This window comes from Amblyomma mixtum, chromosome 3 (assembly GCF_055824585.1).
Source record: "Amblyomma mixtum isolate Tamu chromosome 3, ASM5582458v1, whole genome shotgun sequence".
In the NCBI taxonomy this organism is placed as follows: domain Eukaryota; kingdom Metazoa; phylum Arthropoda; class Arachnida; order Ixodida; family Ixodidae; genus Amblyomma; species Amblyomma mixtum.
Window position 1 is genome coordinate 421,870,606 of NC_143014.1, and position 23,681 is coordinate 421,894,286.

The 23,681-nt window shown below is 46.3% G+C and overlaps 1 pseudogene; it reads right to left on the reverse strand.

The window, feature by feature from the left end:
• The window catches only part of LOC149357893 (uncharacterized), a 37,192-nt pseudogene extending 30,210 nt beyond the window's left edge, over nt 1–6,982 (reverse strand).
• Between the last annotated feature and the right edge of the window lie 16,699 nt (nt 6,983–23,681).

Below are 23,681 nucleotides of genomic sequence, written 5' to 3' on the forward strand. Positions count from 1 at the left end.
TTCCCTTAATATTTCATAGTTATGACTTCCTTAATAAAAATTTATTTCAAAGACCCTCTTCCCCCCCTTAATGCAAAAATATCTCCGAAATATATATATTTAATTCACCGTCCCGACATCCAGGTGCAACTTTCTTTCGTCGTTCCAGAGTCATTAAAGCACATAATCATTATACCGCCTTAGTGTGACTTTCAAAACAGAAATCAAGAATAATATAACAAATCTTAACAATTTAGCAGAACTAAAGAAAAAAGAATCGGTGTGTCCAACAAACATGGCGAAGAATGGACAGTGCCGACACCCCGACTAAATCTTGTTAAAGAATGCTCTCAATACACTCTTCCATCTCTTCTAAATAGGTATATCCACATTAATTTCGATTTGTTTTCGTGTTCACACCGAGAACTTCATAATTTGTTTTTTGATAACGTGGTTTAAGTTTCCTTATGTATACATATTGCTGTTTTGAGCATTCTTTGGTGTTTCCTTGATGTGCTTGTTTTTAAAATTGTATAAACTCTCGTGCTGCCTCCCTGCCAATCATTAGGATTGCGGACTCGTCAAACTGCTTAAGGGCAGCAATTTCTATGATTACTCCATCTGTATTGTTAGATGGGAAACAAACTGAAACTTATTCAGCGAGCATTTTCACTGTGAATAATGCAGATTGGTTACCTTGTATTTAGTGTGGCTTGTCACTGTTAATGTGTACGGTTCTACTGGTGTTTCCTTTTCACATGACGTGATCAGACTGTTTGCTCAGGACGGCCCCGATGGAGTTCGCACTCCTGGGTGTTCTCCTTCCATGAATGGCAGCTTAGCAGTTGACTTGCTCCCTTCCGAAGTTTTTGGTCTTAAATTGAACTCCATCACCGAAGAGTATAAAATTCTTAGCATCTACAGGCCTAAAAACGCCTAGCCCCCCCTGTAAGAGGTTCTAATATTGTTCACTGACCATGCTGCTGCTTCTGTATACACCCTTTCTACCATAACTTTATCCTCCAGTGCAATGTACAGTGAATGTGTTTTCTGTTGTACACACTAAATTATTTTATCATTACTCATTATTATCAGTTGCCCACCAACAGCAAAAGGCTCAACACAATGGTACCTGCAATGAAGAATACAGGAAATGACAAATAGACAAATAGGGGGCCACAAATAACGAAGGAAAGCCAAAACAGCATTAGAAGCCTTAAGATATATGCCGCAGCAAGCCCCTTCATTCACTCAAGTCCACATAGGACCTAGAAATGTTGATTAGGCCTAAGGTTTTTCACGTGGGACTATAAACACCAATAGCTACAATGTGTATGTCACCAGTTGTACCTCAAAAGGTTTTTGTGAATATCTCCAGACATGGCACGTCAAAACTCAAAAAACAAAATGCCATCAGCCAGTGGTTTGCCAGGCCTGCAGGTCACGCAGCAAACTACCACCTTCTTCATCATCATCAGCCTGACTACGCCCACTGCATGGCAAAGGCCTCTCCCATGTCTCTCCAATTAACCCTGTCCTTTTCTAGTAGCGGCAACCATATCCCTGCAAACTTCTTAATCTCACCTGCCCACCTAACTTTCTGCCGCCCCCTGCTACGCTTGCCTTCCCTTGGAATCCACTCCGTCACCCTTAAGGACCACCAGTCATCTTGCCTTCGCATTACGTGCCCTGCCCAAGCCCATTTCTTCCTCTTGATTTCAATTTGGATGTCATTAACCCGCGTTTGTTCTCTCACCCACTCCGCCCACTTCCGATCACTTAACGTTACACCTACTATCATTTATCTTTCCGTAGCTCGCTGCGTTGTCCTTAGCTTGAGCTGAACGCTTCTCGTTAGCTTCCACGGTTCTGCCCCATAGGTGAGTACCGGTAAGATACCAGCAAGAAACCGGTAAGATAAGGCAGCAAACCATACCATGGAACAACAAGCAAGTCTGTGATAGTCGGCCTCGATGTGCACTCCAAGCATCCTCTCTCTACTGCTCTGTGCATCGAGCAATTCCTGTACCAGCTCTGCATAACCTGACAACAGAGTCCATTACCCAGGCAACTGGGCAGGTCCAAAGAGGGGGATGTGTGGAAAAAAAGCAAGAGCCTCTGGCCTCCCCCCCCCCCCCTAGGTTAGCAGCAAGCATTGTTCGAGCTGTCACTTAGAAGGCAGTTGTGACCACATAATCTAATTACAGAATGTTGTTTCTTGCTCTTCCATATCCACCGACAACATGCAGAATGTTTGTCTGGGTGCGTTCTTGTGCTTTTTCCTGTTTGCGTGCTGTCCACAATTTCATCAGCTAGATGCACCCACTTCAGCGATGAAGCGTCTAATCGAAGCACACACTTAGAGTCAAAAAAGCAGGCCGTTTAAGTGTTTCGTTGAAAGAGAGCCATTATTGAGCCAGAAGAGCAATGAAGCTCAATTCCTGGTTATGGTGCTCGGCTACTGACCCGAAAGACGTGGGTTCGATCCCGGCCGCGGCGGTCGAATTTCTTTGGAGGAGAAATTCTAGAGGCCCGTGCACTGTGCGATGTCAGTGCATGTTAAAGAACCCCGGGTGGTCGAAATTTCCGGAGCCCTTCACTACGGCGTCTCTTATAGCCTGAGTCGCTTTGGGACGTTAAACCCCATAAACCAACCGACCAACCTAACTGCGGGAAAAGGGGTACTGCTTTTATTACAAGTTAAGAGCTCAGTCAGCATGGTAAAATTTGCACTGCAAAGTAAAGATAAGACTTATTTTTAAAATGTACGACCAGCACAATGAAAATTTCTGTACTTTGCTTACTTATTTCCACAAGGTTTTAACTATAAATTTTTCTCTGTTCTTGGGGCTTTGAGTTAACAAAAAAGCAGCAGACAGCTTAGCATGGCTAAGAGCGGAATAATGTGCAGTAACACTTTATAGTGGGCACTTAAGGTCCTAACGTGCTAAAGGCACTTGGCCTAAAAAACTACCAAAAGGCCTTTGGCCTAAATCTCGACAAAGGCCTTTAGCCAGAATGGCCTTTGAAGAAGAGACCTATACCACAAAGGTATTTACCCTGAAAGCATTTACCTTGAAGACCTTCACCGAAGTCAATAGTACTATTGCACTGAAAGGTTTAGTGTACACTCTAGCTTACATCATGTAGAACTTTCCCTGCATAAAGAATGAGAAACGAAAAGCTACTTTGTAGCACTAGGCTCTATCACCAATATATTTACTAATGTTGATCGCTTGTTAATTAAAAGATGTCCAATTTGCAATAAAAGCAGCATCTACATTTTGTATATTTGCGAAGTCCTGCCTTGGTTTTTTAAAATGCCGCAGACATAATGCAACATCGGCAGACCAGAGAGACTGTGGATAGGACACGAAAAACTCATCCTGTCAAGGACACAGCGGGCATGCTGCAACCTGGTTTGCACACAACGCTGCAAGCTGAAATCCTGTCATCGGATGGTTTTCTATTATTTGTTACTAATAAACAAAGGCAATTCTGCAAACATGTCTGCGGAAGACTACCTAACTGTGCATAAGTGGTAGGTAATTTCTACTGTGCCCGTTGCCCTTGCTTACAGTTATGTAACAGCTATATCTAATGAGAGCAGGCATAGAAGATAAGTATAGTATTCTAATATATGTAGACTTGGAGTTACTTGTTCCTTGGATATTTTGTACATTGCATGCATTCTGTCATCTGCAATAACGTACTGCATTGAGTTGAATCTGTTACTTGCCTGCTAGCTAACCACACGACCAGTGCTCATGGATGTTTTCTCTTGTCCAAAAATAATAAAAGAAAAGACCACACATGCCCTGGAGAATCCACGCACCTTGAGGATGTTGGCGTATGGCACCGCAAATCGGTACTCCGCAACTCGCTGTGGACAGGCACTGTGGTGGTTGAGGTGGAGGTCAACATGTAGGGACCGCTGGTCGTGTTGGAAGGTTGCACCTATGTGGTAGTTGCGGTGGTCTTTCACCTTCCGCCTTGAAAAGAGCTGGTGCTCGACAAATGTCTCCAGTCCCGCCAGCGTGCCGAACGAGACGGAGAACAAGGCGACATCTCGGTCGACCGGGTGGGTGGCCAGTGGAAAGGCCTCAACGGGGCTGGGCATCAACCACTGGAAAACCCCCCCACCGTCCTGCTCCATATTTTCCCTGCCTGCTTTACACCATGCCTGGCCCACCTGTGCGGCAATGTGGAAACAACCATGACCATCACATGCCAGATTATGTAACATCACACGACAGGGATTGTGCAAAATCACATGACAGATATTGCGCAACATCACACCTCCTAGATTGCTTGCAGTTGGCCAAGCATAATGAATGTTGCGCATGCCGTGCTTTGGCTGCCACCCTAGGTTCTAGCGTGTGTGTATGATTAGTGTGGTTAATCTGTGACAGTATGATTAGTAAAAAAATAGTGGTTGAAGGAACGGTGGGAGAGGATTAAGGCATGCTTATGTGCCTGGGGAAACCAAAAAGCACTCCAAGTAACCCAGGGCTTCTTAGGGACATCACACGACAGATATTGTGCAACGTCACACCTCGAAGCTTGTGCAACGTCACACCTCCAAGCTTGTGAAACTTGCCAAAACTAAGCGCGTAATCATCGCTGCAAGCCCATGGACCATCTGCCATCCTTCCCGTTTTACCCCACCGCGGTGGCTCAGTGGTTACGGCGCTCGGCTGCTGACCCGAAAGACGCGGGTTCGATCCCGGTCGCGGTGGCTGAATTTCGATGGAGGCGAAATTCTAGAGGCCCGTCTACTGGGCGATGTCAGTGCACGTTAAAGAACCCCAGGTGGTCGAAATTTCCGGAGCCCTTCACTATGCCGTCCCTCATAGCCTGAGTCGCTTTGGGGCGTTAAGCCCCAATATACCAATAAACCATCCTTCCCGTCGTCACCACGTGAGGTTGTTTACTCCAAAGAACCACGTGATCGTGCCAGGAACATGAGCACATATAGGCATGTTCAGTATACGTGGGTATTCAAACTGGGTTCCTAAGAAACCTTGGTTTACTCTGAGTGCTTTTTTAGTTTTTAGTTTCTTCAAGCACGTAAGCATGCCTTAATCCTCTCCCACAGTTCCTTCAACCACTTTTTTTACTAATCATACTGCCACAGATTAACCACACTAATCATACACACGCTAGAACCTAGGGTGGCAGCCAAAGCACAGCATGTACAACATTCATTATGCTTGGCCAACTGCAAGCAATCATGCACAGAGTCTCTTAATGCAGTTCCATTTTTTTTCTTGACAATGAGGTTTACAAGAGCACACTCCTCCCACACAAACAACCCATTATACATTTTTTTTTGGGGGGGGGGGGGAATATACACTCCCAAGCACGCTATCTTTTTGTGCAAGAAAGCTGTTCAACGGTAGCATTTCATGGCATGTTGCAATGGAAGTAACCCTGATGCAATGACAGTCATGAGGGATGGCAAGAAACTGGCCTACATATTGAAAGGGGCTTAGAGCTCCACTGCGAGATATGCAGTGTTCTGTGCATGCACATTCGTTGCCCGCAGAGTCGCTGCGTATGCTAGCTCACTGCGTACGCCCAACTCAAAGTGTCTATTATCACTGGCACCCGCCCAAGCGCAGCCGTACTGCTACAAAGGAAATGTATACAACTTCCACAGAGACTTCGTAGGTCCAGGATGAACTTTTCTTTAACTAAGCAGTTTCTTCGGAAGCTTTACAGCTTTCCTCTGTACCTACTGAGACTGGGGAGCGCTAGGTTCAAGACAAGGGAACAACACACACTACGGAACAACACAAGACACGAGCGATTGTTTTTAGCTGGTCAGATCTAAAATTCATGACTTGCGAGGATAGCTTGTATCTTGCATGGTTTTCGATTGCTCGGCTATCTTGGCTGGTTTTAACTCTTTTATGTTTGTGTGTCCCATGACAAGATGTGTATAAATTTATGCCATGTCGAAAATAAACTCAGTTGTAAGTAAAAAAAATTGCGCTCGTGTCTCGTGTTGTTCCTTTGTGTGTGTTGTTCCCTTGTATAGAACCTAGCGCTCCCCAGTCTCAGTATGCACGACCAGCTAGCGCCCTACAAAGCTTTACTGACCTCTGTACCTGTATGGCTGGGCTTGTGTGGATGCCAATGAGTAATTACTCCCCTTCTACTAATTTTTCTGCCCCTCCTGTCCAAGACCTTGTACAACACCAGTAGCAAGTAATAAATGAATGAATATAAAATAAGCCATATGTCCAGGCCAACTCGGAACCATGCCCCTACCAGCTGGTACTTGTAAGACAGGTTGAACAACAGAGTGGCTGACCACTCAATCGTGCAGTCCACCTGGTATATGGCCTCTTCATAGAGGTTCTTGACGGGTTTCCTGTACACTTCGCTGAGCACAAACGGTGCATCGGTGTCCAGGAGAGGCGCCTGCTTTGCAAAGAAGGCTCGGTAGGCAGCGAGCCGCCAATCATGACTGTGCTCATTCTCCGCGATCAGCCACGACAGCTGAAACTTCAGCTGGGAACGCATTCTGCACACGCAACAACAAATCACATGGGGCAGACCTCAGTGTAAGCAGCAACATGAAACTTGTTATTAAAACGCCTGAAGGGCCGTTGCAGCAAGATTGAAGTTTGCCTGTATCGACAGATTACCACACTATAAAACGTTTACCTGTCATTGTACAGGGTCAATCACACTTAGAGGGAGCACGGCTCCTCGTGTGCGCAGCCACGTGGAGCCGTGTTCCCTCTAAGTGTGACTGACCCTGTATATACGAGATAGGGGGGGCGGCGAGATTCTGGCATTGTGAAAATTTATTGTCGCATTGTGTGCACGATCGTTAGGGTGCATTATAAACATGCCCAATGTATTTGCCTTTACAAGGGCTCATCTATCATCATTTTCTGTCTGCACTGCAAAGGACTGGACTGACTTGCCCAATGCCGTCGTACTTCATTCGAGACTTATCATCACTCAGATCATCCATCGAATCAACCATGTGCCCAGAACTCGTCTCATGTAATACCCCTTTAATGGGGCCTTTGAGGATGTAATACTAGAATAAGTAAGTGTGCTGGCTGTTTCCAAACAGAAGGACTCACATCCAGACATATTTTGAAAGAGATATTTTGTATATATATTGGCTGGCTGTTTCCAAACAGAAGGACTCACATCCAGACATATTTTGAAAGAGATATTTTGTATATATATTATGTAGATATGAAAAACCCTTATTTTAAAACACGTGTAAGCAAGTGCTTGCACACTTGCCACTTACGCAGGCACAGGTGGTTCCTGTTCGAACCAGACCGCGCCTGCCTCTCCCACGAGCGTTCGATTTCACCCACTAGCAGACGGATTTTCGCCTCTCCCCAGAGGGCACTACATCTTTCGAAAACGGCGGATTTCTTTCCCAAAGGCAAGTACTCGTAAGCGTTTCATGCGAGAAGTGACACATAGCAACTTCGAATATGCGAAAAAAAAATCCTTCGCTTTTATGAAAAAGGCAAAAATGCGCAGCGACACCGGCTGGTCTGTACTGCTTTTTCGCAACTGCATTCCGCGCCTGTAATCATATGGGCGATATGGGCCGTGAGACTCATCTGAAACACGCGAGTGAGACACAATAAAAGGCCGTAACTTATAACGGAATACACCCTAAAAACTGCAAATCAGCCCCAGATTTGCCATGCCTCTAAACAAGATCGAACGTCCGCCAGTTCGTACAATCGGACTAAAAATATCGATGTCGCTAACCTAACCAGCGCTCACGCAAAGACGCCGTTTGACAGAAGAGCAGACGACGAACAGCTCTGAAAATGCATGCGATCGGGCTGCACGGGTCCTTACTACAACAGCAGCAACAGTTAAGAACATCCTCGAAGTAGCCAGCACTGAGCCACGTCAGTTACATGTGAACGCTTGAAAGCTGTATCAAATGAATGAACACAGCTGTCATCAGTAGCGCGACCGGTGCGTCATGACAAAGCATGCTGTGCCGACTGCATCGGGTAAGCATAAAAATCGGGAGGCCCGAAACATTCGGCAGCTAGGCGGCAGCAGAATGAACGCGACGGTGTGTGCGAATATGTGTCACCCTGTAACCGTCATCAAGGAAAGCATTGCAAGACCGCGCGCAACGAGACGATTAATAAGCTAAGAATTCATTACAGTCTGCTTATTATGCGAGAAATAAACCCGCCGTGCCTTACCTTTAGAGTTCACCACGGCATGGCACCCACTGCTGTCGCCGTCTTTGTGGCAGGTGGAACGCGAGCACGCGCAGCCACGATAGCGCGTTCCACTGCCACGACTACCGCGGTGCACGCGCGGCGGCGACTGATTGATGCAACTGTTTGCTGCTCTACGCAGAGCCACCAAGAATATTACAGTTGAGATACCCATACGGTTCATGCATAAAAAAACGGTGGTTCAAGTTGGCCAAAATTTAGGTTTTCGGATTGCAGCGACACTACCAATGGCGCAAACTGTGTTTCAGTTTCAAAGTTATAAATTATTAGTAAACAAACAACCTTCTGGCAAAAAACATTAATGAAACAGATCCTCAACAGGTAAATTAGGAAGTACAAGAAGAAAAAGAAGAAAAAAAACTGCTTTCAAAACATAATCACGTTATCAAGTAACAGCTTTTATTTTTCACTTCTAGATAGCGCTGCCATCCGTAAGCACTAGTGACTGTAGTTTTGGGAGAACCGCAAAATGGATTAAGACAAAGAAAGATGGACAGCTTGAATTTACACAGTGCATCGAAATAGCTGCGAGAACGACCGCTGTGGATGGCATTATTAGAAATCGAAGGGGCTTGTGACAATGTAAAGCTCGCCCTGTTATTGCAAATAGGGTGTGAGCTGTGACACAATGTGTTTATTACAAGAAGTTACCAGGAAAAAAACATGTGCCCCTGTGCCCCTTGGTTTCCGTGGCTGTTGGCTTCTCTCATATTTATAACGAGCCCCTCATTCCCCTTCCCTTGTTTGCTTAACTGCTTAGCGAGGGCCTCGGTTCTGGCAGCCTTGACGCCATAGGAAGCATAAGAGAGTTCTCACACAGCTTCCACCCTCGCCGTTCGATGCCGTTCTACGTCACACCAGCGGTAACTCAGGACGTACTACGTCCGCCGCTTACGAACGTGGGTGGCGCTGATGAACAATCTCAAGGTTAGGTTATTTGTAAACATAAATACCCCCGAAAGCAGAAGATTTGACAGCCGTCGCCGTAGCTCAGAGGTAGAGCACCGGGCGCGTAATTCGGAGGTCGTGGGTTCGGATCCCACCGGCGGCATGTGGTTGTTTTTTCTACTGCTTTTCTAATGAATTACCTTTAAGCGATAATATATTCAGTAATATTCTAAATTGATCAACACCACAAAATAAATAAACAAATTAAAAAAAGCCCCTGTGCCCCTTGGTTTCTGTGGCTATTGGCTTCTCTCATAGCTTTGAATAGGCAGGATATTGAAGGTGCAGGAATAGTCGATTGAATAGGGACTTATACTAGGATATATATGTGTCCTTTATCGCCACTCCTATTTATGCTCTACATCAGGGAGACTGAACGGAAGATCGAAACGAGCGGGTTAGGGTTTACTGTGTCGTGGCGGCGAAGGGACCAACTGGAGACAAGTTGCATGATATCCTATGACATCGTTCTTCTAGCGGACGGCGCGAGAGGCCTTAAAGATAGGAAGACCCTTGCGTAAATGAGGAGGAGGCCTCATTTCCGCAAATGGGACTGAGATTTCAGGCTACAAAACTTACAAGTACCTTTGTATATGTAACTAATTGACGGCAGCGAGACGAAAAAGAGGAAATTATAAAAGCAAAAAAAAAAATGTAGCTGAAAGTTTAAAATTGGTTTTTGAGGAAAGGAAATGGTGCAGTATCTGTATCACATTTCGGTGGACACCGGAACCGCGCCGTAATGGAAGGGATAAAGGAGGGAGAAGAATCGTGCGGCCCGGGGATACAAAAAATTGGCTGTGGTTTGACCAATGGTCATCCCGAGTAGAACTGCGGGCAACGGTGGTAGTGGTGGTGAAAACTATTTGAAACTGGGGAGTTTGGGACACGTAGGTCCCTTGGCCCCCGCACGGCCCCACTGCACTCAAACGTTCATGTCCCGGAGGCTCATGACGCTGGCAGCCCGGCCTACGGCGATGGCTTGCTTGGCAGGGTCCTCGGAGCGCAGTAGGGTCTCCCAGGCCTCCCAAGTGGTAAGGTGCTCCAGGCCCCGCGGGGGAGGGTCCGGCGCGCAGAGGAAAAGGATATGGTCGAGAGTCGCTTTGGGGTGGTGGCAGAGGGTACAGGAGGGGTTTGTTGGACTTGGTGATAGCGCGAGCGTATATAAGGGGAGGGGGAGGGATGGGGTGGGGGGTAGGTTCGACGCTCGGTTTTGCAGGCCTGCGTCAGTTCACTGAATGTGTGCATGCGCTCCCGCGAAAACCCCAGATCGGAGGCCGCCGGTGTCCGGTTGAGAGGTCCTCGGGCTAAAGCGTTGGCGGTCTCGTTCCCGGGATTCCCGGAGTGGGCAGGCACCCATATCAGCTCCACGTGGCGGGGCGGGTGTGCGGCGAGGGAGTTCAGTGTGCGAAATGCAGGGACGTGGACTCTATCGCGAAAAAAAATTAAGTATGGCAGTTTTAAAATCAGATAGTATAAATTGGGCAACGGCGTGGCAATCGCAGCGGCGGCACCTCTGAATCACCCGGAGGAGTCGGCGGTGGCCTCAGCGCCGCAGCTGTGCGCTGTGTGACGTCACTCCTTTTGGAGAATGCACTGTTGGCGCAGGGGTGACGGCACCTGTTCTGACGTCACTCGTTCCTCGCGCATGCGCAGTTGGGGCTCTCCATGGCTCTGCGAAATCGCTCACACCTAGCGTAGTGTTGCTTCCGCAACAAAACATGTGGTTATTCCGAGAATCTGGAAAGGTGCAATGGTACCGGGCTTGACGTTTGTAAACGCTGTGGTGTGCTTGGGTTCTGCCACAAATTCGGCACTAGAAATAAAGCAGACAGCAAAACATGCTTGGCGCATGATAGCCTTAGCCGCTTATGTGCCATTAAACCCAACACAAAACACAGCAAAACATGGTTGACAGATGAAATAAAGCAGGCTTGTCTTGGGGGCACATGGAAACAACTATGACGCAGTTCAAGGTGATACGGGGTGGTCGACATTCGAAGCGCGTGAGGCAAAAATTAAGGTGCAGTATGAAGTACTGTACTTATACCGGTGCAGTACTGACACTACATGGAGACGAATTCTACTAGATGGCTTGCTAATAAATTGTGGGGACGCGACTGGTCCCCTCTGTTTCGCTTCCCCGCAGTGCACCCTCAACTTGATCCTGGTGGTTCGCTTCGCCGCAATGCACCCTCCTTAGTTGCGTTACTTCAACTAACAGAGGAGTGCGCTGGCGTCGCGGTGACACTAGCGCCACGGATGGCGTGTTTGCTGCGCGCGCGCGCGGTACAGACGGTCCTCTTCTGCTCGGCACCGGCGAAGCGCGCTGACGTTCACGCGCTCCGACAATAAATGAAGACGATGGAAGAATGAGTTTAGCGGAGTTTAAGGAATGAAATTCGGGAACTACGAGTAGAGCAGATTGAAACGAACAACGCACTTACATATGCGAACTAAACACTCGAGGAGCTCCAGAAAAAAAGTGGTCAGTGAAATTGAAAAAAACTCTAAGCTAGAAGAAGAGAACGAAATGCTTCGTTCCAAATGTGGGACCATAGAGCTAAACACTGTAGAACCGGAGGAACGCCTTGTTCGTCTAGAGATGTACTCGCGAAAGGTGAACATTTAAGTTCATGGTGTACAACAGAAAGAGAGTGAAAGTGTTCTGGAGATATTTTCCGAACTTGGGAAGGCTATCAGTGAGCCTATTTCTGAAACTGACATAGAGAGTTATCATCGTTTACTCACCCGACAAGGAAAAACACCAAACATTCTCGTCCAGTTCAAATCACGAGCGAAACGCGATGAAACGCTCAGAAAAGTAAAGAAAATGCGCCTCACAAACACCGATGTAGGACTGGAAGGGAGTGACCCTATATATGTGAATGAACACCTTTGCCCAGTCTAGAAACGTTTGCTCGGCCTGGCTGCCAAAAGGAAACGGGAGCATCCGCGGTAGTCGGTCTGGTCGGTTAATGGAAAGTTTTTCGCAAAACAGGCAGGCGGCACTGATGCTCTGCAGATAGAAAATGAAAAGGACCTTGAAAAGATCTGCTAGGCTACGTTTAGAGGAGAGCAGCGATACCGCATCTATCGAAAATGCGCTATCACGAGTTTGCTTTTCCACAAAACATAAAACTTGACCAATCCATACAAAACTCTGTTTTACATATCAATATGCATTCTGCTTGTAACAAGGATGAGTGCAGTAGTAGTTTTCTAGATGAATTTAATTTAAAGTTTAAGATAATAATGTTGACAGAAACTTGGTACTATGAGCATTGTAATGTGCTTTGCCTTTGGTAAACGCGGCGGTGGTGTTGCTATGTATGTTGATTCTGCCCATGACTACGAAATAGTTCCAGAGTTTTCAAAATCATGCAATGATTTTGAAATATTAACTTTGAAATATAAGCAGGAAGCGGTTACAGTTGTGTACCGCTCCACCCCCCCCGACGGCAATGTTTCGAATTTTCTTTCGTTCTTTGACATAATTCTTTTTGGAATCATGCGTGTCATTTTTTGTAGGCATGTCTATGTATGCGTTACCCCCCTTTTTGTAAGAGTTTCATTTTATATATATGTACCACTACCCTCAATAATGCCCTTAGGGCCATGAGGGTATCAGAAATAAATAATTCTTGACTACATGCTTGTTAATAACCTCAGACTAATTTGCGGGGGTATTTTTAATATTAACATTTCTCAACACAATACTGCTGCAAATGACCTTATCACAACGCTTCACAGCTCTGGTTTCAAAAATGTAACTGAAACACCAACTCGCGTCACGACATCTGGTACGCCTGTACTTTATTTACTGATAACAAACACAGAGACCGTCATTTCGGACGCTGGTACTATTACATCAGGTATTAGTGGCCACTGTCCGGTCTTTATGATCTACAACTCAGAAACAAGAGCTAAAACTGATGCTTCTTGCCCGATTGCATTCCAGTACATAACAGATCTGGCTTTGCAGTCATTTAAACATGATGTCGCCCTTTGTGATTGGTCGTTCATACTTCACATTAAAGATCCAAGTGATGCGTATACCGCATTAATTGAAATCTTCGTACAGATATACGTAAGACAAGGGCTCACCTAGGAGCGATCGTAAAGAAGAATGCTCTTTATCATGCTTTTATGCGCACGCGCTCACCTGCCGATCTAGACAGTCTTAAAGCAGCCAAAAACAGGTTGAATGCCGAATTTCAGGCTGGCCAAGAGAGTGTACTTCCAGGCATTATTCACTGATACTGCGCGAAAAAGTCTAAATATCGTTTGGAAAGTAGTAAACAAGGTCTTAGGTCACGGAAAGAAGAACACAGAGCCAAACAGAATTACTTTTAACAACTCCGAATTGACTTAAAAGGCAATCGCGGAACATTTTAATGAACATTTTATGAAATCTGTACCAAGGGACAATAACCCAGTAAGTTTAGATATGGCTATTCATAGTGTTCCTGAAAAGTATGTTTTTGCACCGAACTAATGAATCAGAAGTTTACACAAAATTTATGCATTTGAATAACAGTACAGCATTAGATGTAGATAATATCCAAGTAAAGCCTGTTAAATATGTTTTGGAGCATATTCTTCCTGTTCTAACTCATATCTATAACATGGTCCTTGAAACGGGCGTATTTCGAGTTGCCGTGAAGAAAGCTAGATTAACTGCAGTTCATAAAGTAGGAGATAAAAATTTGGTTTCAAATTACAGGCCACTATCTATCCTCCCAATATTTTCAAACTGCCTAGAGAAATTAATTTATGATCGAGTAATTCTTTTTCAAGATAAGCATGAAGTGCTAACCAATGCTCAACATGGATTTCAGAAAAATAGATCAACCGAGGCAGCCTTATTAACTCTGAAAGAAAATATAATACAAAATATAGAAAATAACAATTATACTTTAGGTATATTTATTGATTTTACGAAGGCCTTTGATTTTCTTATTCATGATACACTACTGCATAAGCTTTCCCTCTACCGAATTCGGGGCATACTACTAGAACTGTTTCGATCATATATCAGTGGTAGAACTCAGTGCGTAGGCGTCGATAGCGAACAGTGAAACTTTTTTAACAGTTACTCATGGTGTGCCACAAGGAAGTGTTTTGGGGCCTTTATTATTTAATTTATATATAAATGATATTGTTACACTGGACCAAACGGCGAAGTTCATAATATATGCACATGACAGCACAGTCTTATTTTCTGGTCCAAGTGTACCCAAATTAGTGCAATGATGTGCTTGACAAGCTCTTGCTCTGGTCGCAGCGCAACAAGATAAATATTAATGCAGCAAAAACAAAAGCAATCGTCTTCCCGGCAAAAAATAAACCCCTTGAAATTCAACGCGAAATCAGATATGCTGATAATGAGATTGAAATTAGGCATGGGCAAAAAATTCCGGGAGTTGTTTTCTCAGCTAATCTCAGCTGGGATACGCAGGTTTATAACATAGACATGGGTCCCCAGTTTCTTAAGCAGGCGGCACGACACAAGGCATTGAAAAATATGGTAACTAACATACATTACTTCCGTACGCTTCGGGCGTCACTTCAAGCTCCGTAGGCATCACTTCTGCAACACCTGTGAGTCCTTTTATTCTTTCCCATTTTTTGCTGGCACCGAGCGTCAGCCGCCTGCACGGAACACAGTGAGTACCTACAATGATGTTGCGATTTATGCAGGCAGGTCCTTCGTCTTCGTTCCTCGTTTCGATGTCGCTGCCCAAGTTTTATTCAAGTTGCCTAAGTTGCCGTAGTTGGCATTGTGCGAACCCGGTGTGAACCCGGTGCAGACCGATATCATCGTGGAAAGCCATAAACGTCGATAAATTTAATCAGCTTGCGAGATACATTTTATGAAGGTCCAAGTGTATACATGAAGCAGGATGTCAAACCACAAACTTTCAAGGGGTAGCCCGAAAATAATGTAGAGTCTCATCGCAATGTTCGGCATTTTAATGGTAGAGTGGTACGCCAAATGCCCTTCATTCGACGAGGGCAGTAAGTATTTACAACCTTTAGTTACATAAAACGTATAGCAAATTACAAAATACACATCTTCAAAGGCAAGACACAAGGCGATCCATTATACTGAAACCAACCCACATATAAAACACCCTCAGGGCGGCGTCCGAACCAACTTCATCTCGGAAGCTTGGCAAAAGGTTCTAATCTCGGCGATGTAAAAGCTTATGATGCTACCGTCTTTGCCCATGAAATCTTCGCACCTAAAATGTAGCTCCAGCTCTTCGAGCTCGTTCATAAAATTGACTGCATGGAACACCTTACGCCGTCTACGTGATTTCTAAGAAATAAAGAAACAACTAGCAGCAAAAAAATTTCAATATAGGCTGTGCTTTCGCGGCATATGCAACACGTTCCGTCTTGTTACTGTGTATTCGACATAAGGCATTTTTATTATTGCGAAGGGAATCTTATGGAGTTTCCGAAATGAACACCAACTTTCGGCTCCCGATTGTGCTATTTCGCCGGGAACTACTAAGTTTCACAGACTCCAGCGGCCTTAAGCTGCCGAGTCAGAGCAAATCCCTGCAGAGGCGCTAGCTCCATTCCGATTCATCTTGCATCGCTCAGATGTGGAGATGGCAGTGCCTCACGCCAATGGCAATTCCCTTCTAGCCGCTTGATTTTGCTGCATAGGTCATGACAGTAGCAGGCAATATGGAGTCCTCTTGGTGTAGATGACACTTTCATGTTTCCTACCCGTGTAAGGCTGAAATTATTAACTCCACTAGATGGGTAGCGAGGCGAGAAAGTGAGGCTGTGGAGGCGAGCGTTGGTACAGGGAGGAAAGGATAATGCAGCATTTCGTCATTACTCCCCGTTCGTTCTTTCCCGAAAGCGAAATACGGGAGGATCTGAAAGGGCTGCTACTGAAACACAACCGCCTACAACTAAGCTGCAAGTGGCGTTCAGTCGTCTTCTTCCTTGCAGCTAATTAACCCCACGTAAGAGAAACGCAGCTCTTCGACGTAAACAAGCTACGGAACACACCTGCGGCAAAATAAAAAAGGCAATGTGTACTTCCTGCCGCCCTGGACTTCCTATTTCCTCCTCTAGCATGGAGGTATGTGCGATGTCTCCGAGCACGCCGAATGTGAACGAGCTCGCAGTGTCATGGAATCGTGGAATGTTAAGAATCGAGTTGCGCGCCGAAGAAAAAGGTAGAGCTTGACTTGGCTGAAGTTGATCACATCGAAAGCAACTTCCCTTCACAAAGCCTAATTTAAGCTGCAGCGTGGTAAGCGTCTCCTTATTCTCCAAGCGTCATCCCGATGGCCCGAACGGCATATCTAGGCGACGAATTTTCAGACCCAGCCTTGCCGTTGAGCGCTAGGAATGAGCGCTGGTAGCATGAATGATACCTTACCTTCGCAGAGCACAAGGCGAACGCAATCGAGTTCCACACCACCTGGTTCCCAGCTCGGCGGACACGAACAGTGCAGTAGCGTCCACGTCGCTCAGCAGGAACGAAGTCCTCGTAGAAGTGGCTGCCGCTTGCCACAGGGCGTTTGCGTTCAGTTGTAGGCTCGGCTTCGAATGGCCGCACGTGAGCTTCGCTGGCGAAGCACCATAGTTTTTTCTTCTTCGTCTGCCGCCGCTTTCATGCCGCCCACTGGGAATTTTTTTTTTCAGAAAGAAAAACAATTTTCTTGTATTTCGGGACGTCCTGCGGTTAACTACCACTGTTTAAAGGCGCAATTCACACGTATACTCTGAACTACAATATATCAGTGACATCAAATACATCACTAGAAAGAACTGAGATTCGAAACTTGGGGCCAGACGGTGAGAGTTAACCGTATAGGGCGTTCTCCAGAAAGGACAGTTTAAAGAGGCTCGTGATGACAGAAATGAATGAAGCCAAGGCGTCACGGAAACCAAGCAGCATGGGGATTTTTTTATCCATGTAGATTTATCAGTGAGTGCTATCCACGGCCTCCTAATTTCGCGCAGATAGAGAACCACATCCGACCGGTAAAATGTGGTCGTTTTAGAACGCAGCTGTTAGGCGCCCGTTCCTGTCCGTTGTAACCAGCAGTGATGGAGCGGGCGCTTGGAAAGGAGAAGGTAAAAGGGCAACCTGCCCCGCCGGGGTGGCTCAGTGGTTACGGCCCCCGGCTGCTGTCCCGAAAGACGCGGCTTCGATCCCGGCCGCGGCTGCTGAATTTAGATGAAGGCGAAATTCTAGACGCCCGTGTACTGTGCGATATCAGTGCACGTTAAAGAACCCCAGGTGATCGAAATTTCCGGAGCCCTTCACTACGGCGTCTCACATAGCCTGAGTAACTTTGGGACATTAAACCCCAATAAACCAAACCAAAACCGGAACTTCCTCCCCTCCTCGGCGACCGGCGCGCCAGTGGGGGGGCAGCTGGGCATAGCAACGGTTAGTCACACAGTAGCGGTATAACCAGCGCTCGCGCATCGGCGGTGGGAGCTCACCGTCGCTCCTTCGCCACACGTCCCGTTGCAGTCGAGTGAGTGAGACGCCTGGCTCCGAAACGGCCCAGTGATTTCGCGCCAAGCGATTCGGAAAAGCGGCAGTGGGTTGACCACAAGGCTTTCGCCACGCAGACTTTAGAATTTGCAAAGTGTCTTCGGTATTTTTTCAGGAAAGGAAGTGCGCAGTATCTGTCTCCCATTTTCTTTAGTTAAAATTTACTGTGATCTGTGTCCCAAAGTTGCGATACCAATAGAGGGGGCTTGAAAGCAGAGGGTAAGATTTGTAAATTAGTTTTTGAGCAAAGGAAATGCGCAGCATCTGTCTCACACATCTCGGTGGAAACCAGAGGGAGGCGCATAACTGCCCTCTTGGAACAGTGGACATCTCAATCGTGCTATAAGCTACGTGGCGGTAGTGACAGATGTGCGCTGCATGCTTTGGCATTGACAAGCTTGTGCCAGAAACGCTGCCACCTGCCAGAGTGTCGGGGTAGGTGGGGATATTGATGTAGATTAAAAGAGAAGCGCGAATTTCTCACCACTTATGCGGGAGAACATCCCGCTCCGCACAATCGTAACGGCTCCCGCAGCTGTGACAACCTTGTGAAATATTTGCGCAGAGCTCGTCCTTGAGAACCAGGCATTGGTGCAGCAAGTGGAGCATATATCCATCTATTTCTCCGTCCACAAAGCTTGCTTTATGACAATCAAGAACTGTTAGTGGAGTGTTTCTTGAAGAAGGAATATATGTGAAAGATAACAAGTTCTCTGTAATTGTGCGTACATGTCTTGCTCGAATTTTTTGCCTCAGTCTATCCAAAAGCAGAAACAGCAGAAGAGCTTCGCTCAAATTTCGCATTAGGAAGTAACGTAATCGTAGGCAATTTTTATCTTCTGCCTTTGTTATTCTGCCATTGATAAAACTACAACAAAAATTTCCAAAAAATTCCTATGCTCTTTGGTTTCGTTGACAGTGCGCTTCCGCCAGTTGCAGTATAAAGAGAACAAAGTGCATAGCATGATCGTATCGTGAATGCCGCCTTCACTGAATATGTATTCGGCTTGGCGGACAAAAGATAAGGACATAGTTCAAGGAGTCTATAAATTGTCGGAATTTCTTTAATCATCACTTTAATTGTTTGTTTTATGCCGCATATTTTCATCACAGTCTTGTTATTAAGATATTCACGCATGAGTTTCCAGCCCTTTCGAATCCGATTCGTAAACTGGATGCTCAGAGTGCGCTAAAAACCCATCCACAATAATGTTTAAGGGACTGAAGAAATGGTGGCGACACCCGTTTGTGGTTGCGTTCCTACACCGCACCGAGGCCAGTGGACCAGAGAGGCGTTCGAGATAAGTGCATTGTCCCTGCAGCCGTGGGCCGCACGCGCCCTCCTTTCGTGATTAGCATTGAAATTGGCGGCATGTCTTTTGCCGTCAGCAGCCTCGAATAAGCAGCTGGTAGATAACGCACAAATGTTCTGTTTCCGCTCTGGATCAGGCAAGAAAGGAGCGGTGTGCGCGCTGTTGGCTTGCTATTTATTATTTTCTCCCAAAATAACTCCAAAAGAAGTCAACTGACAAATGCTGGCCTGTAATATCTCGGGGCTAAGTTTTATTCACCTCCAATGATCAAAGTGAGTGCCTTCATCCGCCACGCATGTCATGAATCTCTCTTTTCTGAACTCTAGCATTCGCTTCCCGACCTTCGGGGATAGAGTGGCACATGTGTTGGTTGTTCCGTTCAGGTGTGGTAGACCTTCGGGTTCAGCTACGAAGACTTCGTTCTTGACGTAGACCCAAGGAAAAAAATCTAATGCAGCTAGGTCTGGTGATCTAGGTGGCATGAACATGGGTCCAGTGCGCCCTATCCACTCACCGGTGAAGTTCTCGTCAAGCCAGCCCCTTACACGCGGCGAGAAATGCGCAGGCACCCCGCCGTGTTTATTCCACGAGCCATGGACTTAACTTAAGCGGCTATAATACATGAAATCGCTAGCAACACCACTTAGAATAATTAGCGTGTATGATTTTGCTGTTAGATTTCCGTCTAGGAAATGTTGCCCCACTATTGGATCTCACTAAATGACATACGAGACAATCACTGACTACTGGTCTTGGTGGTTGGGTTATCGGAGCAAGTGCTGGTTGTGATCATATCAGTACTGGGAATTGTACCTATTTATCTCCTTATTACAGCAAAAGTCTGCCTCGTCCTTCCGTAGAACGTTCCTAGAGATGTCAGAGTATCTAATTCTTATCAATATATGGTGCTTTCCGAGGCAGCTTCATTATTCTTACACCCTTATTGCGCACCACCAACACAGCCTAGAATAACTGTGCATCTAACAAGGGCAATCTCCCTCGCGTGTCTCGTGCACGCGACCGTTTTCTCAAACCGCTCTTACATCGGTGAATACGAAATCTTCATACGTCCGTGTACAGTGCGATGGTCTTGCACGTTAAAGAACTGCAGGTGCTCGAATTTCAAACGGATTCAACCACTACGCACGCATCCATCAGAGGCCAAGTGCAGTTTACTTCTGCATATGATGCGTACTAAAGCGACCGTGCCCAATAGACGTTTTGCGCACACCCTGGAGGGGAGTACACTCCGCCAAAACCATCTCTGCACTGCAGCGTATGCGACGCTCCTGAATATGTGTTCCGGAAAAATAAGCGAAAGGCAGCGACGTTTCTGATATCGGAGATTCGAATCTTCCAAGACGACTTCGAATATATGGTGAGGCTTCCTGGTGAAAGGATTTAAAAAGACGCTCAAACGCAGAGCATTGCTCATTGTCATCCCTAACCTAAGATCTTTGGAGGAATTCGAAAGCAAGTGCAATGAATGTGACTCAGCAGAAGTTTTGAGTGTGTAAAACCGTTCTTTAAACAACGGCTTTCACAATTCTCTGGATACGCCTACAGGGCATACGCCTAGAAACAAGTGGCTCTGGTCTTATGTCGCTTAGCTCCAAAGCCAAATTTGTAGAATTGAATCCATGTAGCGGTGGCCGCTTATGCGTGGATATGACATCTAAAATCGCCTTTGTGCAGTGCGACGGTCTTGCACGCTGAAGAACCGCCGCTGGTGTTCGAATTTCAAACGGTGTGAGCCACTACGCGTTTCCCTGAGCCCACTTCCAACTTATGACTGCACACCATGCGCACCAAACAGACCGTGCCGAAGGGAGAAGCATAGCCTCCCACTGCTCGAGTGGGGTTGTAGACTGAATAGTCCCTGCGTATCAAAATCATAAGGTAGAAGGCCTCTCTCCACCTGTACTGCAGGGAGCTTCGTGGAGTGTCGGGTATATAGTGCTCAGAAGTGACGTGTGTGCGGAGGTATTAGGATGAAGCTGTCTCCAGGCCACATTCCAGGCATTGGATAAAGTTTTGTGTGCCTCCGGAGATTCTGTTTTTGTAGGTTGCAGTGTTATAATTCCCTGAAAGTGATTAGATGAATATGTTATCGCCATCTTCCCCAGCCAGAACTAGGTCCGTCGAACCTCGACCGGGAGCGTGTGTCCTGTTTTTACCTTGTAAGTAGTTGTTAGCTGGAGCCCTAGCAATCTTAGTCGCTTTAGTCGCGTGAGTTATTAAGTTTTGGGGTGTGGTCAGCGCAATTGTACCCAAGGCATAATTTCGAGCTGCATTTTTTGCGCCAGCAAAGGCCACGCCGGGTAGTCTTTCGAATTTTGTCTGCAATGCTCTAGATCCTTCAGTCCGTCTTTTTTTATTAAAGACCTGATGCGTATTTCTTTGTATTTCACTGATGATTATCTGTTCTTTGAGAGGTTGACTAATTTCAGCTCTCAATCCGCGCACAGGAACGTAATGTAGACCTCGCTTGTACGGCACTCCTCTGGCGGATCTCTTCCTTGATAGTCGTTCATATTAAGGCGATAAGTGAGCAGCTGTGTGTTCTTCTCGTGTGTTATGAAGTCCTAGCGCGAGAAGCGTCTTTTTCCATAGGTTTTTGATGGTGCCTCCCGTGCCTTTGTACGCCATCCTGATCAAGGTGTTATTTCCTTCTTCTCAGCTTTTGTGAAGTCGAGAGATGGGTTGACGTAAATTACGCGGCTTAGTACAGACGCCCGTATTAAGCGGATGGTTTCCTCCTCTTTCATTTCGTGAGATTTGCTGGTTATTCGTCTTGGGAGTCTAAGTAGCTGCTTCGTGGCTTCATTTAGAGGTTAGTACCCTTTTAGTCTACCTCTTGTGCCTCTTTTCATCAGGATTGGTTTTGGTATTGATGCGAGTCTACCTTGCTACCTGTCTTGATTGCTTCAGCAGCAACATGTGTCGTGACTTCAGTGGGGCGCATCTTCGCCCCCGCTATCGTGCATACTTTTCCACAGCCTCCGCTGCCTGTCCTAGGCGTGATGTCGTCGCCGTAGCCAGCCTGTATAACACCTGGGATCCGGTTAAATTTGCTTGGAAGTTCGAGCATGGTAACGTTAAAGAACAGATGAGAAATTATCGCGCCTGCACGTGGCGTCCTTATGGTGCCCATTCTAATTATTGAACATTAAATTCATTTGATGCTCAGTGACCGTCTCGTCCCTGATGAAGTCTATAATATATTCTTGAGAACACCTGAATAAATGAGTGATGCCGATTTTCGCCCTCTCCGGAGGTGTCCAGCTTCGGGAGTGCCGTGAATGTCCCACTACACGAACCTTAAGCATATTAGGCCCAAATACTGAACCGAGGCTGTGTAACCCTTGAATTTTAAGCGTGCTGTGTTTTGTACGCCAGGGTGCCTACGATGCGCTTTCCTCATCCCTTTGAAAGCGGCTTTCAGACATTTTCTCAGATCTAGTTTTCGACGGCAATACGGTATTGCTCCAAGAAAATAGATTCCGTCCTAATTTCGAGATGTGTACTGTTAACAAAAGTACGTTTTTAAATTTTCTTTCCCTCAACTTTTTTGGTGGCAGTGGTCTGGCCTCCATGCGTCCCGACTGCCTCCGCTGAAACTGTCCTGGATGCCTTAAAAGGTCGAATTCTAGACGGCGTCCCTGTGTCTCGTATTAATGCACTTGATTCAAAATGACTGCATCTACATTCCTCATTATAAAAGTGTGCCCCCAATCAGATCTAACATCTTATGCGAAACTATTAATTAACATTTCGACAGAAGTAATTCCGATCGACGTCTCACAGTGTAACAGAAAGGCGTGCATTGAAATATTTTCTCTGTATAGGGATGGCCTTCGGGCGATAACTGCTGATTTCATACCCAACTTTTTCGCGACATTTTTCACAGCAGTCTTAGCGTTAAAGGTTCTCTTCGGCCGTAATTATTACAGGTAGCTTTAGTTTATGCTCCTCTGTAACCAAGTTAGCGGGATCGCAGACATTGTGGGCGCCTGTCCCTTGTTGGCAGATCTTTTTCACGCCACCGGTGACGGAGAGATGGGATCAGAGCCGCCCCTGCCCGAATCCGGCGCACTGATACCTCCTCCTGCCGTATAAGACTACGGTGAAGAGGTTGCGAACACGGAGGTGTTAGAGCGCGTGTTCGGTGGCGCAGAGCTTGTGAATCGGAGACATGGGACAGGAACGGATCTGGGGGAAGACGGGAAGGTGGGGGGTCGTCTGATGTGTCAGGCTGAGTCATAGCATCCGCTTGAATATTATGTGGATCGTGAGCATGGCCGCGCATCCAGTGTATGCGTACAGGACATGGGTAATTTATGCAGAGCAGATGAATTGATAGTGTAGTATGGAATATGCGTCGAAATGCCTTAAGCAGTTTAAGGGCGGCGAGGGAGTCGGTGTAAAGATGCACTGCATTGAATGTGGACACGAGCGGAAGGAAAGCAATGGCATTGTAACTGGCTTGAAGTTCCAGTGCGAGGGGGTGCATGTATCCGCGGTGCGCCTATGTCGCGCGAGAAGAGTCTACTTGAAGCTTTTCATGCGCAAAAAGAGGCTGTAATTTCAGATGGTGAAGCGACGCACGACAAAAAAAAAAGAGCAATATAATGGGCGAGCCGG